The sequence below is a fragment of the Gossypium hirsutum genome, chromosome A12, assembly GCF_007990345.1.
Source record: "Gossypium hirsutum isolate 1008001.06 chromosome A12, Gossypium_hirsutum_v2.1, whole genome shotgun sequence".
Classification (NCBI taxonomy): Eukaryota; Viridiplantae; Streptophyta; class Magnoliopsida; order Malvales; family Malvaceae; genus Gossypium; species Gossypium hirsutum.
Window position 1 is genome coordinate 80,834,583 of NC_053435.1, and position 16,248 is coordinate 80,850,830.

A 16,248-nucleotide genomic window follows, 5' to 3' on the forward strand; every position below is an offset into this window, starting at 1 on the left:
TTGTGGCGCTCTTTTAATTCAAAAAATTCTTTATTTTTCTTTTCTAAATATTGCTGACTGGTGTATTTCTTTCAGAACTCAGCCTGGAAGAATTCCCAATTCAATCGGTCTTTCGATACTAGTACCGTCAACGTTACCCACCACTAATATGCCTCTTCTTTCAGTAACGAAACAATGCACCTTAAATAGTCTTCAGTAGAGCCCAATAGTTCATCCAATACCATCAGTTTGTTTTCTAACCAATAGTTAGCTCTAACAGGATCGTCATCTATTTTACCGCAGAATTTCTCAACCCCACATTTATGAATTTTATCAATAAGGGCATATGAACTTTTACCTAATTCAAACCTTGGGAGATAAGGGATATCTAGAAAGGTACAAATTAGGATGGAAGTTGTTGAGCCACAAGATTGGATCGCATAAAATCAATGAACCACTCGATCATCATATAGAAGAAGGCATCACATGCCTCACTTTCTTACCCCTCAAAGGCAGGCACACCCTGAACAGCCTCATGCCCTGAGACCAGACATTACTGTCAACTTCATCTAAAACAGCTCGGTTGGATTCGAATTACATCTTTTATCTATAGGAAAAATAATCAAATTGAATTAAGAGGCATCACACTATCACAAGTTATAAGGTGGCATGTATTTTTAGACTCAATACATGCTACATTCAGTCTGAGAATCGATTTAAACCATAGCTCTAATACCACTAAACATAGCACTCCTAACCAAGTCTGATCACCAGACTCGAGCTAAAAGATGGCACAACTAATAACAGAATATATAAAATTTGAAAACACATTTAAACTTAGGAAATTACATACAAACATCACAGATAATCATGTTTCACATCAATCATAATCAAATCAGGTCTCAAACAGGCTTACGAAAGCCCCTAAATCAAATCGAACATATGCAAGGACTTAACTGTAAACTAAAAAAAGTATAAAAATCTTAGAAAATAAAGGTCACACAATCGTGTGTCCAGGCCATGTGATAGACTGTGACCGTCGTGTCGTCAAGCCATGTAACTAATTAAAATCGTGTAGAAAAGAGTCATACGATTGTGTCATCAGACCATGTAACTAATCGAAGCCGTGTGGACCTAGATGCAAAACTTTTAACTTAAAGTCACACAGCCATGTTCCAGGACTATGTACTAAATTAAATACCGTATGAACAACACCACAAAGGCGTGTGGCCTGCCCGTGTAACTTTCTAGAACCATGTGGACCAAAAATCAACTTCTTTCAGAGGTCACATGGCCGTGTCACTAGCCCGTGTAGAGAAACACGATTGTTTGTCAGACCATGTACAGCATAAAATGACTTTACATGCAAGTTACCTAACTCAAGTCATTCCCAAACCCCAACCAATGCTTATACTCAATGATATACCTATTCAAACATGTCAAAACACACTTTAAAACATGGCTTAACCTTCTAACCAATATGCCTCAATGGCACTATTTCAACATCAAAACTTTTCATGCATTGAACCTAAATTTTATACCAACACATAGAATTTAAATTACATCCATTAACCTTACAACATAAACCAATTATGCCTAACATAACCAATACAAACATCCATTTCATTCAAACCAATGCACCTAAATATATACCTAACATCAATGCATACTTTCCATTTACACCATTACCATATCAAGCATTATAAACTTAACCATTAGAGCATGATCAAAGCACCATATACATACACACTTATATATATACAAGGCTATCAACTAGCCTAAATTTAACTCTAACATTCAAGTTGTAATGCCCTACATTTTATAGAATTGTCTCTGTAATTATTTGAATTGAGTATATGCTTTAGTGGTTATGTGTTCTTGGTGTATGTGAAAGGTCCCAAGTTCAAGCCTTAGTCTTGGAAAATTTTGGTATTTTGATGAATAAAGCTTTACTCTTGTTCAGTAGGCTTAGGTTTAAATGCTAGTAAGACTATATCAGAATGGGCCTGCTGGTCTAGTGGTTAAGTGGAATGTTAAGTGTCTGGAGATCTGGAGTTCGAATCCCTGCGCGAGCAAGAGATTTATTTTGTTGCTTGTACCGTGTGAGAGTTTGAGATGGACTCTAATACTGATAGTGAAGAGGTTGATAGAGAAAATTAAAGAGACTGGATAGAGAAAATTAAAGAGACTGGGATAGGGAAGTTATCAGATTTCAGTTCTTTTTCCCAAAAGTTGTGCTTCTGCCGTTTTTCCTCTGCAAAATTCTCCCTTTCCACTCTCTTTTCTTTTTCTCTCCCAACTGAAAATCCCCTATTTCTACCAATTTTACTTCTCTTTAATACTAGTTTTTGGGTCATTTTCCTTCATCATTACTCATTTCTGTATTTGGACAAACTCGATAAGTAAAGGGATGCTTTTGGTCTCATTTTTTATTATTGGGATGTTAATAGACTGTTTTCTGTTTAGGATATAACCAAGGTGCTGTGGATTGCTAAAACGGTACTTAGGTCAGCGAGGAACTACCGTTGATCGTTAGAGGTTCTGGAGTGCTTGTGGTTGCGTTAGCTTCAAAACAATACCAGGTGTGTACTCCGATTGCACAGAAAATGAGATTCGACGAAAGCCGAAAAGCATTCTGTCGATGCCGCACAGGCATGTGGTCGCTCATGTGGTGGGTCGTGTGGAAGTACACGGGCGTGTGGTCAACAAACCAGGCCGTACGCACGCAACATGGACGCAACGGACACGGCCGTGTGAAGGCTGATAGGCCGTGTATGAGAGACGGGGTCGATCAATTGGGCCGTGTGGGCCACTTGAGCATGTGGGTCCATACGGGTGATCCACATAGGCGTGTGGGAATTTGGGCCAGGCTGTGTGATCCACATGGTCAAGGCCAATTTGGGCCATGTGGGCCACACGGGCAGGCCACATAGGTGTGTAAGCTCATTTTTCTAAATTGTTCTGAAAGGTTACACGGGTCGCCCAAGACGACTGTGACCTATTTTAGGGTCAATAAGAAATACTTAGATCCCTGTTTTATGATATGATATTGTGTTATAAGTATATATTCATGTTCTGATTTGATTATGAGTACATATCTGTTAATCTGCATTACAACATGCCATTCTCGTATGATGCATTGCATTGGGGTGGGATTGATGAAGTGAAGAAAGAACTGAAAGGCTTCGTAAGCCCGTTATTTGGCAGCTAAGCTGCGTATTTATGATATGTGTCGTATTACGGTACTCTATGGTGTGTAGGGTTGAATGTGTTGATTTTATCCCCATATTTGGTGTGTAGAGATGGGTGGGTCGATTTTATCCCCACATGGTGTGTTGGGTTGAATGGAGATGGTGTGCAGGGTTGGTAGGCATATTTTTGATATTCTGATCTGATATGCATATTATGTCTGAGAAGGGCTAAGGCCTTAAGTTTTATCTGATTTTGTTTCCGAGTAGGCCAAGGGCCACACTGATTCTATAAAGGGCTCAGGCCCGGATTATAATTGTATTCTGCTTTTTGATTATGCATGTGGGACTGTGGGGATGTACACACTGAGTTTATGAAAACTCACCCTTTATTTGTTTATCTGGTCAGGTAATCTCCAGCAGTAGGCGGATCGGTGCAGTGAGGACTCAACGGTGACCACGACCACAAACATTTTGGTTTATAAACTTTCTACTTTTGTTTACTCTTTATTTGTTCGGGAATTTTGATGTACTTTGGACTTAGACTTCTAGTTTTTTTAATTTGGGTTTTTGAGTTATGAACTTGGGTTATAAATTGCAACGTCGAAATATGGTTTTCCTTAAATAAACTAAGAGTTTTCGTAAATAGAAACTATTTTTTAAAATAATAGAAATGAATGGGTTTCGAAAGCTTTCGCGATAAAGAAATGTTTTCAAAACAATTCGACTATCACACGTTTTTCGACTAAGTGAAAGATTACAATTGGAACGGTTTTATAAAACGGTACGATTTGTTTAAAACACTCTCATGTGACATCGTTGGATTTGGCCATAACGTCCAGGCCGGGTTTTGGGTGTTACAAAAGTAGCCATTTACACACACATATCAAAGTAACTATTTCATGCCTCATACTTGCATAAACACATATAACCAAAACACCTATTTACATGCAACTTATAACATATCCTAAAATGTTCAAAAATCTACCGAGCCATTAACGGATAGTGTGAGCTCTGACTTGATTCCAACTGATTGTACAGTTTCTGATAATTTACAAGAAATCAAACAAAGTAAAAGCAAGCATACACAAAGCTTAGTAAGTTCATACAGAATTTAACATAACTTACTGGACATTATTACAACTTAAGAATTGAACAAATATAAATAGATACAAAACACGGTATCCTTTAATACCCTAAGAAAATCTACAAATCTAACCAAGTTAATTCTTTCACAATTAAAACGTAAAACATGATTCATGCTTTTATACCATATACAAAAAAAACAGATATGGTTCATATAATACTCATTCACTTTGTAATTAAATCGTACTAACATTTCCATTTCATAAGCCCTGTTTAAGCCCAATGAACTATAGCAAAATGGGTCTGCTCACATGAGCTGTGGGTCGGGATGCTAACTTTACACAATGTTACGAGCTGTGAAGAATCCACAACAAATGTAGGACAGTAGCCATTAATAAAACATCTAAGACCTGTAATTGAAACTGAAATAACCCTAATGAAATGTCATTTGTATCCTAGTCATTCACTAAGTTCATACGGGCCTCAATTCATATTTATACCTTCCATTCCTTTGAACATCAACATATACGCATGAACTCAACTGTATGCATTTTCTTTTTCATTCACAATCATCAATTATACCATTCCTCACAGTTTAGTCCATCCAATATTCAAAATTATTGCACTATAGGTATTCAACTATAAGTTATACATATACATACTAAATCAAAAAGGCAATTTACAAAATAGTTTAAGCGTTATGCGAACTTACCTACTCAAAAATAGCAGCAAACACGACACCAAGGACTATTCAATAGTTTTTTCCTTTTTCATGTTTATCTATTGGTTGATCCATTTCTTGATCTATATAATAGTTTAATTAAATTATCAACTTCACATACTTATAAATTATAAATATATGCATATGACTTTTTATTTAACATTTTACAGTATTTTCCTAAACTTTTACATTCTATTCAATTTAGTCCTTCAAACCAAAACTATCACATCTTTTATATTTAAACCCCATTTTTTGAACCAATTACATCCTCATAAAAATTTTAGAACCAAAATTTACAAAAATTCCATGCTAATATTAGAACATTTCCATTTTACTCCCTAATCCCAAAACTAACAACTATCTCTTTACAAATTAATTCTATTTCATAACAAAGTTCCAAACTCTACCATTTAACATCCAAATAAACTTCAAAACAACAATGGTAACTTTTAAAATCTTTGGCAGTTTACAATCTAATCCCCGAGCTAGCTAGATTAAGCTACAACGATCTCAAAACATAAAATTTACGAAAAATGGGCTTAAAATCAACTTACATGGAAGGACCGAATAATCAAGAATGCTAGAAGCTTTTTATTTCTTCTTCAATGGTGGTTTTCTGTGGGGAATAAGAAATGAGGAAGATGGTGATGTTTTTTTCTTATTTTATGTTTTAATTAAATTTAACATTTATTTTAACTAATATTTTAACATAGGAAATATCTTAAAATAAGCATCAACCGTCCATATTCATTAACGAGGGGTAATTTTCCACATAAACCTTTAAAAAACACTAATTAAACCTTTTAACTAATGAAAGTCTATAGCAATTAGCTTTTACGATTTAGTCCTTTTACTTAATTAACCAACCAAACATCAAAATCACTAGACCAAACTTTAAAATGACACTCTAATAAACTCATAAATATTAATTAATAATATCTACAGACTCACTCGTAGAAATTTTGGTCCAAAAACCACTATTTTCAACACCATTAAAAAACGGATTGTTACAGCTCCCCTAGCAATGAGGGCTTTGCTAGATCGAGTAAGGGAGAATGTCACGCCCCGTGAGTGAGAAAGCCCTCATCAAGCCTGGAACCAAGCAAACACAAGACAACCCAGCCACGAGGTTCTCGGAGTGCCTCAGAAGACTCTAGAAGTCCAAAGAAGGGATCGAATCTGTGTAAAATGTTTAGAAAGTTCTAAAACACTCCACCATTATATAGCATTTAATAAGTTAGGTGGGAAAGTTCTAGAATTAGATCTTGACTATCCATTGATATCAATTGTAACTGTTGGATTGTTTGGGGATTGCCTATATAAATAGAGGTTTTTCTCCCTCATTTGGACATTCATGCTAGCTTTGAGTAATAGAGATACTTCCACATTCTCCCAACTCTCTCGCATTTTTCTAAGCTCTTTTCTTTGTTTACTTGCTTAAGCTAAGTGCGCCAAGCCTCTTTCAAATGAGGATTAAAGGTTGACTTAAGCTCATGGGCGAAAGATCTGAGTCTAAGGCCGCACACAACCAAAGCTAAAGTCTCAGCACGTGACACTTACACATTGTATAATATCCAAAAATCATAAACAACACTTGTTTTATTAAAAAATTAAAAACTTCAAGTGCAAAATTAATATAAAAACCCAAAATTAAACATAATTATCACATAGGATTCCACCCATAATACGTGCCTCAGCTTATGTTCAACATTTATGGATTTCACTGATAAAGATAATAATTATAATAGAATTTAGCTATGGCTATTTCAAGCTTTCAAATTTTAAAAATAAAAATATTGGAAGGATTGATAACAAATTTTGTAAGCAAATATTGAAAATTCGTCAGTGTAATAACAAATAAAAAGATAATAGAAATTTAAAGGATGTTATGCTAAGTATTAAAAACTTGGAAGGGGCTTAATTAAAAATATTCCCATAGTGGCTTCTATCAATTTAATTGTTCTGGCTTTGTTTTGGTATCTTCTGAAAAGAAATTGAAAATTAACTCAAGTTCATATAATTAACTCAAATAATTTTGTTATTCCCAACCTATTTTATACAAGAAGGGAAAAAACATTTATGGCAAATATTCTTTACAATTTTTTTTATCCAAGAAATTTGCCATACATTTTTTAAGGATTAATACATTATTTCATACTCAAGTTTGACATATTTTTTCTAAAATAATATTTGCATTTGGAAATTTTTATACATTTTGGTACTTAAAGATAACATACAATGTTAATTTATAATTCAAATTTTAAGGTTGATTTGATGATGATTCATAAGTAACTAATAATATTAGCATTTAACTTTCACCAAATCAACATTAAAATTCAAAAAAAAAATCACAATCATCAAACTATATGTAACAGATCAAACACAAAATTAAACAAATTAACACTAAATTTATTTTGTTAAGAAAATCATGAAAATTCAAACATAATCATATTAGCAATTAACTTTCATAAAATCAACCCTAAAATCTGAATTAAACATTAAATAGTTAACACAATTACCTTTGGATATCAAAATGGATAATTTTTGTCAAATATAGGGACCATATTAAACCAAAAAAGCACAATTATTATATTAAAAAAAGTGTTACACTTAAGTACCAAATGATATCTTAAGCCTTTTCTCTTTGCTTTCTTGAAAGCTTAGCGTAATGAGCAAATGTTTGATGCGCAACATCAATAATTATTGATATAAGATTTGGTTAAGAAGTTGGAACCAGTTCACACGGAGTACCGAATGTTGCTAGTGGTGGTTAGGAGTGTTCTAAGATTTAGTGTAGGTATTCAAAGCTTGGTATGGATTTCACTAAACAGGTGCCCTATTGTGAATGTCGATAATAAAATTATAGAGTGCTCTATCAAGATGTGATAGTATGTGATGTGGCTACACTATGTTGAGTCATCGATAGAGTTCCGAGGACTTTATAAGATATGACAGGAGAAATATCTAGATAGACTTTAATGTGATTTGGTGATAGCCCACGGATAAGCATGTGGTAAACTTCCATTAGATTAATCCTATAAGAAAGCTCTTTCATTTTCAAAGTGATTGACATGACAAAATTCCATAGGTAAAGTAGTTATATAAGTATTATTTATATAAATTTTATGATTTAATAATTAGTTACATTAGTTTTGTACTACATTTTTTCTATTTGATGTTTTAATTATTTGGTAAGATGATGTTTTTCATTTTCTTGCATATAGACTGAGATCTTATTTTATTGATAAAAATTATAATGCTTCGTTTGGGAACATGGACTTTATGTATTATGTAAATTTTTAAAAGGTAAGAATGAAATACATATATTATAGATAAATTTATTAAAATTAATATAATATACTTTGGCTCAAAAAATATAATATATATTAAAATAAGTGTAACACCCCTTACCCATATTCAACGCCGGAATAGGGTACGAGGCATTACCAGACTTATACACATGCAATCATACAAAACCGAGACGTAATTTCCACCCAAATTTAAAAATTTTCATATACATTCATATCGTCCCTAAAACGAGCCTACAATGCCCAAAACATGCATTAGAGGTTGTTCGGGACTAAACCGAGAACTTTAGAAAATTTCACAACACTTAGAAAAATTTTCATGTTTTAAGAGCCATACATGGGACACGTCCGTGTGGGCAGGCCGTGTGGTCACACACGCCCTTGTCCCTACCCCGTGTAACTCTCTGTTTGTCACCCAAGAATAAATTGAAGACACACGGCCAAGTCACACGCCCGTGTGCTAGACCATGCGGTCGATTTAATTTTCATAACTTTTCATAAAATAGGTACAGACTTCACATGCCCAGGGCACACGCCCGTGCCTGAGGCCGTGTCATCCACATAGTTGAGACACACGCCTGTGTCTCTTCCCGTATGCTCAATTCTAAGCATTCTTTTTTGCAACAATTAAGGTGCAGGGGACACACGGTCGTAACACACACCCATGGGGCAAGCCGTGTGTCACACACGACCTATACACACGAGCGTGTGTTTACCCATGTGGACAAAAACAAGGCTATTTGCCAAGCCATTTTGTCCCCCTTTTATGTACACACCTACACAACAAAACATAACACCAATCTAAGCAATTACATTCAACCAATTCAGCCACAATCAAGACATCCACACATCATTCACTTGCTACCATTTACCATATACAATCATCACATGTTTATCAACTTAAACCATGCAAATTTCCACATCCATGAAAACATCACCATATGCATATATACTTAAACTAATATTAGCCAATTTCTGTAATGACCCGGTAGTCACGGGTATCGAAAAGTGTATTTTCGGGTCTTTATTTTTGAAAAACGAATTCATAAATATTTATTAAAAATATTTATGAAGTTAATTGTGTGGTTAATTAGGTTTTGGATAGGTGAATTTGTTTAAATTAGGAGTAATTGGGTATAAGGACTAGATTGAATATAGGGTAAAAGTTGAATTATAGAATAGAGAAAATTAAAGGGACTAAATATGCAATTAAACCATAAATTGACATGTGTGGGGTAAAAATAATTTCCATATGTATAAATAATATATATATTAGTAATTATTATATATTTACTTATAATTTAAGTAAATATTATTTTATTATTATATTATTATATTTTATTAATTAAATAAATTAAATTAAATTACGACAATTGTGTGGTAATAATAATGTAAATGTGTAATAAGTACACAAGTACATTTGTAATACATATATGTATTTAATTATTATTTACGAAATATATATTATAATATAATAATATAACTAAAAATAATAATACAACTAAACATAAAACAAATAAACTAAAAGAAATAAAAGATAGAAAAAGAAACAGAGTGAAACGAAATAGGAAAGAAAGAAAGGACAAAAGAAAGAAAAGGGAAATTTAGGGTTTCAAGTTCAAAGGTTTAATTGGTAAGTCAATTTAGCCCATTTTCTTGAGAATTTGATGTTTTTGGAATCCTAAAGACAAATACTATTTGATTTATGTTGAAATTTTGAAAGATAATAGATTTTTAGATGTTATTCATGTTGAACAATTTGAAGAATTAGGGGTTAAATTGATAGAATTTCAAGTTAGAAATGAGAAAAGGATTGAATTGTAGAATAAATCATAAGTTTTGAATAGTAGGGACTAAATTGAAAGAATTTCAAAATTAGGTTTTTATGGTGAAATTAGAGAGTTGAAATTAGTTTAAAATGGGAATTGAATGAAAATATGAGATTTGTTTTGGAAAAATAAAGTTAGTCTAAATTTAGAGATTAAATTGAAATTTGAGTTAAAGTTGAATATGAATTGAAATATTCAATGTGAAATTGTCTGTATTGATGATTTTTTTAAATTTCCGTAGCTAACGTTGTGCCGGAGACCTTGGCTAAGAAAGGAAAAGAGAAAGTCAATGAGGAGTGATTCAGAAATTACGGTTTGTATTTCTATAATCCGAATTTAATAATTAATTATTGAATTATTACTTAATATGTATGGTAAGTGCATTGAAGTGAGTGATATTGATTTGTGATATTGAATTAAATTGAATGGAATTGATTTCATGTACATATGTGAATATTTGAATTGGAATGAATATTGGTTGAAATTGAAAAGTGAATTTAACTATTAACTGTTGTATTTTGATTAAATATTATGGTAAGTAATTAAGGTGAGAATTATTTGTATTGTGTTTTACAATTGAAATGGATTGATTGGGAATGTAATGAAATAGATATGAATATGTGATTATTGTGGAATTTGAATATTTGTTATTGAAAATTGAATTGAATTGTATCGAATTATAAATTTACGTGATTAATTAAAATGTGTATTGATTGGAAACTGAAAAGTGAATTGAATACCCCATTAACTATATCGCGTTGAGTCGGAAATAGTTGGCATGCCATAGGATTGGAAGTGTTCAAGGATACTTCGACCTTAAGTCGATGAGGCACTGTAAGTGTCGTATTATTACTTTAGATAATTCCGATGAGGTATTGAGTACCGTACTATTTTACTTCGACTTGGCCGATGAGGCACTGAGTGTCGTACTGGTGTGTTTTGGTTGGATTTGTGTATCCATCAAAGTCCGAGTCTTGTTAATAGGGATAAACTAATGACAATGAATGATATTGAATATGGATTGGAATGGACAATGAAATGAAATATGCAATTGAAATTCATGGAATTGCATGAATCAGGGATTCATGAAATGGATATTGGTTTGAAATTGAATGGTGTATCCTATTGAGAAAAGCTATTGAATAGCAATTATGAAATTGAAATAGTATGATATGAGAATTGAACGTGTTATGAATGATGCATTTATGAAATTGATTATTTGTTGAATAATTTTGTTTATATGTGATTATATAAATAAATATTATAAATTATTGTTTAATAAATATTTGGATTATAGAAATACCACTGAGTTATACTCAGCGTACGATTTGTTTTCGTGCGTAGGTTAGGTAAAGTCAGATCGTTGAATCAGCATCCAAAACCAATCCCGAACTCAAAGTGGTGAATTACATTTCCTTTTTGGTAAATGCCATGTACCTAGGTTGTTTGTGTATGTCATTTTGAGAAATGGTTCTAAATGATGTTATAATATGATAATGTTTAAAAAACATATGAACTAATGTGTTATGTATTATTGCTATCAAATGATATGTTTTGGTTCACATAAGTATGAATATAGAATTAGTTATTGGTATACTATTAGATTGATTTAGATAATACAAGTAGAGTATCTATGAATGTACATTGGTTAGTTTATTAAGTTGATGATTGAACATGATTTAGGTATATTTATATATGTTTTGAGCCTCGAGGGCTCATGAAAGGGACGTTATAATTAAATTGCGATATGTATGCTAAATAATTATGTGATTGCCCGTATTTGTTCTGAACTTTCTGGTAATGCCTTGTAACCCGTTCCGGCGACAGATAAGGGTTAGGGGTGTTACAATTTCAATTGCTATTTACAAAATGAATTATCAACCAATATAGGCCAACACATTAGGCCAATTCAATTATGACACATAACAAAATAACCAAGTCCCTATACATGCTATAACTCAAAATGTCAAATTCATTGGTACTCAAAATAATCAGTTGATAGTGTGAGTGGATCTCCGATAGTCTCCGATCCCCAAGCTAGCTTGGTGACTCTATAAAACAAGGGAAAGAAAAGGGAAGTAAGCTATATAGCTTAGTAAGTTCTCATGCAAATAATAGGTGTCATAACAAAACATTTAACATACAATTAACATGATGATAATTGGCATAAATATTATTAAGATCTCATAATCATAACTTAATCATAACCCTACTGAGGGTTCATCACATAACGAGCTCATCACATATGAGTTTTATGTACATACCTGAGTCATCTCGAATTGGATTTACACACAATTCATTTTTGACATACCCGTTAACTTACCCGTTAAACCACTTGGAATACTAAAGGATACTTGGGAATTCTGTACACACGGTATCATACCAATGCCATATCCCAGATATGGTCTTACATGTAATCTCGTATCGATGCCAATAGCCCAGCTATGGTCTTACACGAAGTCTCATATCGATGCCATATCCCAGATATGGTCTTACACGCAGTCTTATATTGATGTCATATCCCAGATATGGTCTTACACATAGTCTTTGTAACCCTAATATCATGACATTTGTATCCTATCTATTCCTAAGGTTCAACCGAGATTTTACGCTTGTCGAAACTTTGTCAAATATGTTCATGAGTCAATCACAATTCATACAATAATTGTAATATCCTGATTTTGGGCCTAGTCGGAATAGTGGTTTCGTGACCACAAAATCCGAGATAGAAATAATTATTTTATGATTATTTTAAGGTCTATGATATGATTGCATGATTGTGTGAAAATTTCATGATGAAATTCTATGCCTAAAGTGCTTAAATTGAAAGTAGGGACTAAATCGAATAAGTTGCAAAACTTGCATTCTAGAAGTTTTTAGTATGAAATTGTTTTGGAATATTAATGAGGAGGTATTAAATATCAATTTGACCAATTTTAAGTTCATGGACAAAATTAGGACATGGAAGGAATTTTTGGAAAGTTTAGCAGTAAGCGTATTTTGGTCATTTAGTTATTAAAATGAATTAAAAACAAAATTAAAAGCCAATTTTTGTCCATCTTCTTCATTAGGCGGAAATTTCAAGGGTTCTCCATAGCTAGGGTTTGTTTCAAGCTTCCAAGCTCCATAGTAAGTGATTTCAAGCCCCGTTTTTAATGATTTTTACGTTTTTGGAGTCCCGGTAGCTCAATTAAGCTTATGCTAGCAATAATTCAACCTAGGGTTCATATTTGGAAAAATACCCATAGGTGAAATTTGTGTATTTTGGTGTTTTATGATAGAATATGAGGTTTTAAATTATGTTAGACAACTTGTGCTACTCGGTTTTAAGTGAAAACGAGCAAAAGGGCTTAATCGGTAAAAATACCTAATAGTCATAAGTACATGTTAGAGTGAGAATTTGATGTTGCCATAGAAGGGAAAAATGATCAGCATGTTACAAAACATAAGAATAAGGAATAAAGTTTAATTCTCGAGCCTAGGGGCAAAAGTGTAAATATGCAAAAGTTTAGGGGCAAAATTGTAATTTTTCCAAAATATGATTTTGGGTCAATTTGAATAATGTGAGTCCTAATTAGACTATATTTTAAATGATAGAGCAAGGAAAACTGAAATTCGGGCTAAAATGGGGAAATACTAAGTTGTGGACGAAATGGTAAAAGTAGCCATTTTCGCATACGAGGTAAGTTCATGTGTAAATGTAGTAACATAATTGTTGTTTTAAGGAATTTAATGTTGTTTATATGATATGATGCTTATTATTATCATGAAACGTTATGTTCTGTGGTTATTGTTGAATAATATGTAATTATGTGAATTACTTGATGAGTATGAACTATCACCGAGTATCGGTTCCGATATTCCGTGGAAGACGGCAAAGATGTGAGATCGAGGAAAAAAGCCCGTTTGAACCTTAGGAATAGATTAGGATACAAGTGACATGTCACTAGGATGGTTGAGCATCCGAACTCGTTGAGTTGAGTCCGAGTTCACTTATGGATGCGAATGTCCGAACTCGTTGAGTTGAGTCCGAGTTCGAGAGATGTAACTAGGCATCCGAGCTCGTTGAGTTGAGTCCGAGTTCACTTATGGATGCGAACGCCCGAGCTCGTTGAGTTGAGTCTGAGTTCACTTATGGGCGGGTTACATGGTAGCTTGACTACATATGTGGCACTTATGTGCAAACTTTCCATGTATCCGAATTATATTCCGATGTGTTCAACGGGTAAAGTTCTACTGAAATGGAGGAATACTCAAGACGAAAGGGACGTATTGGTAAGTGTTGTGAAATGGATACTTTGAACAGGTATGTACTTAACCCTCGGGTTAAAAAATCGATATAACAACAATATGGTAAAATGATAAATGAAAATGTGATATGAATGTCTTGGTGATGATTATGCAAATGATGTTTTATGTTTGCTTATATGGTTATGTTACTTGCTATTTGCATGTGAACTTATTAAGCATTTATGCTTACTCCCTCCTTTTCATTCCTTGTAGTTTTGACAAGCCAGCTCGGAAATCGGGAACGGTCGAAGGCTCGCTCACACTATCCATATACCATCTTGGCATAATGGCTTGTATATTTTGAGTATGGCATGTATAGCATTATAATCATTTTGTATATATGGTCTTATGATATGGTTATTGAGTGGTATGGAAATGCTTGGTAATGATTAGCCATTGGAATGGCTAATCATGATCATATTTGGTGTTATGTATGCTAAATTGCTAGCTAATCCATGGAAACCATGAAATAGGTAAAATTTACTATAAAATAGATTCAGACAGCACCAGTGACGTGAGTTTGAAAAATCACTAAAAATAGTAGAGATACAATTAGATGATGAGTAATATATGTAATTGAAGAATTATGAGTCTATTTTCATATGGATGGAACAAAACAGGTATATGAGTTATATTTTATGAGATGTTTAAATTTTGTGAAACAGGGCCAGAGCGATTTCTGAATCCCCTGTTCTGAATTTGTAAATTCACCATAAATTTTACAAAGATAATTAGAAGTCATGCTTTATATTTACAGATTCCTTATTGAGTCTAGTTTTATTAGAGACAAACGGCATAGTCATTGAAGCTCTGTAGAGGGAGATATCTGATTCGTAATACACAGAGGTCAGAGTAGTCAAACCCTGAAACAGGGGAGACTTTAACTAATAAACTGTACTAATTGGCCTGACAAAAAAATTCTAGAAAAAAATTAGTAGATAGATATATGAGTCTAGTTTCAGGAAAAATTTACGGAATTGGATTTCGAGTTTCGTAACTCGAGATATGATTTTTAAAGCGACTGTGATGCAGTTAGCCAGCTTGTCTGAAAATTTTAAAATGAATTGTATAAGCTGTTTAAGTAATGAATTAAGTCTATTAACACCTCGTGTTCGACTCCGGAAATGGTCTCGGGTACGGGGCGTTACAATAATAAAGCATTCAAAATATAATTAAATCAATGCATTATTTACATAAGAACTTACCTCGATACAAAATAGTAGAAATAGGACCTACTCGTCAAACACCTTGTTTTTCCTCCAATCTAGGTCCAAACCTTGTTTCTCTTGATAATCGAGCTTGATAATCAATGCATTATTTACATAAGAACTTACCTCGATACAAAATAGTAGAAATAGGACCTACTCGTCAAACACTTTGTTTTTCCTCCAATCTAGGTCCAAACCTTGTTTCTCTTGATAATCGAGCTTGAAAAGTTTTGACCAAGCATGAAGAAAATGGACTAAATTTTGCTTTTATTGTACTTATTTTGTCTTTAATTGAAAAATTACCAAAATGCCCTTTTTATAAAACATGAAATTTCTCCTACCCCATGTCCATTTTTGTCCACTAACTTAACAAATGGTCTAATTTCCATCTAAGGACCTTCAATTTAAAATTTCATATCAATTAGACACCTCTAGATATAGAACTCAAGTTTTGAACTTTTTATAATTTAGTCCTTTTTGCTAAATTGAGTGCTCAAACGTCAAAATTTTTGAATGAAATTTTCACAAAATCATTCCATAAAACTGTAGACCATGAAAATGTAATAAAAACAAATTTTTCTACATCGGATTCGTGATCCTAAAACCACTGTTCCAACTAGGCCCAAAATCAAGCTGTTA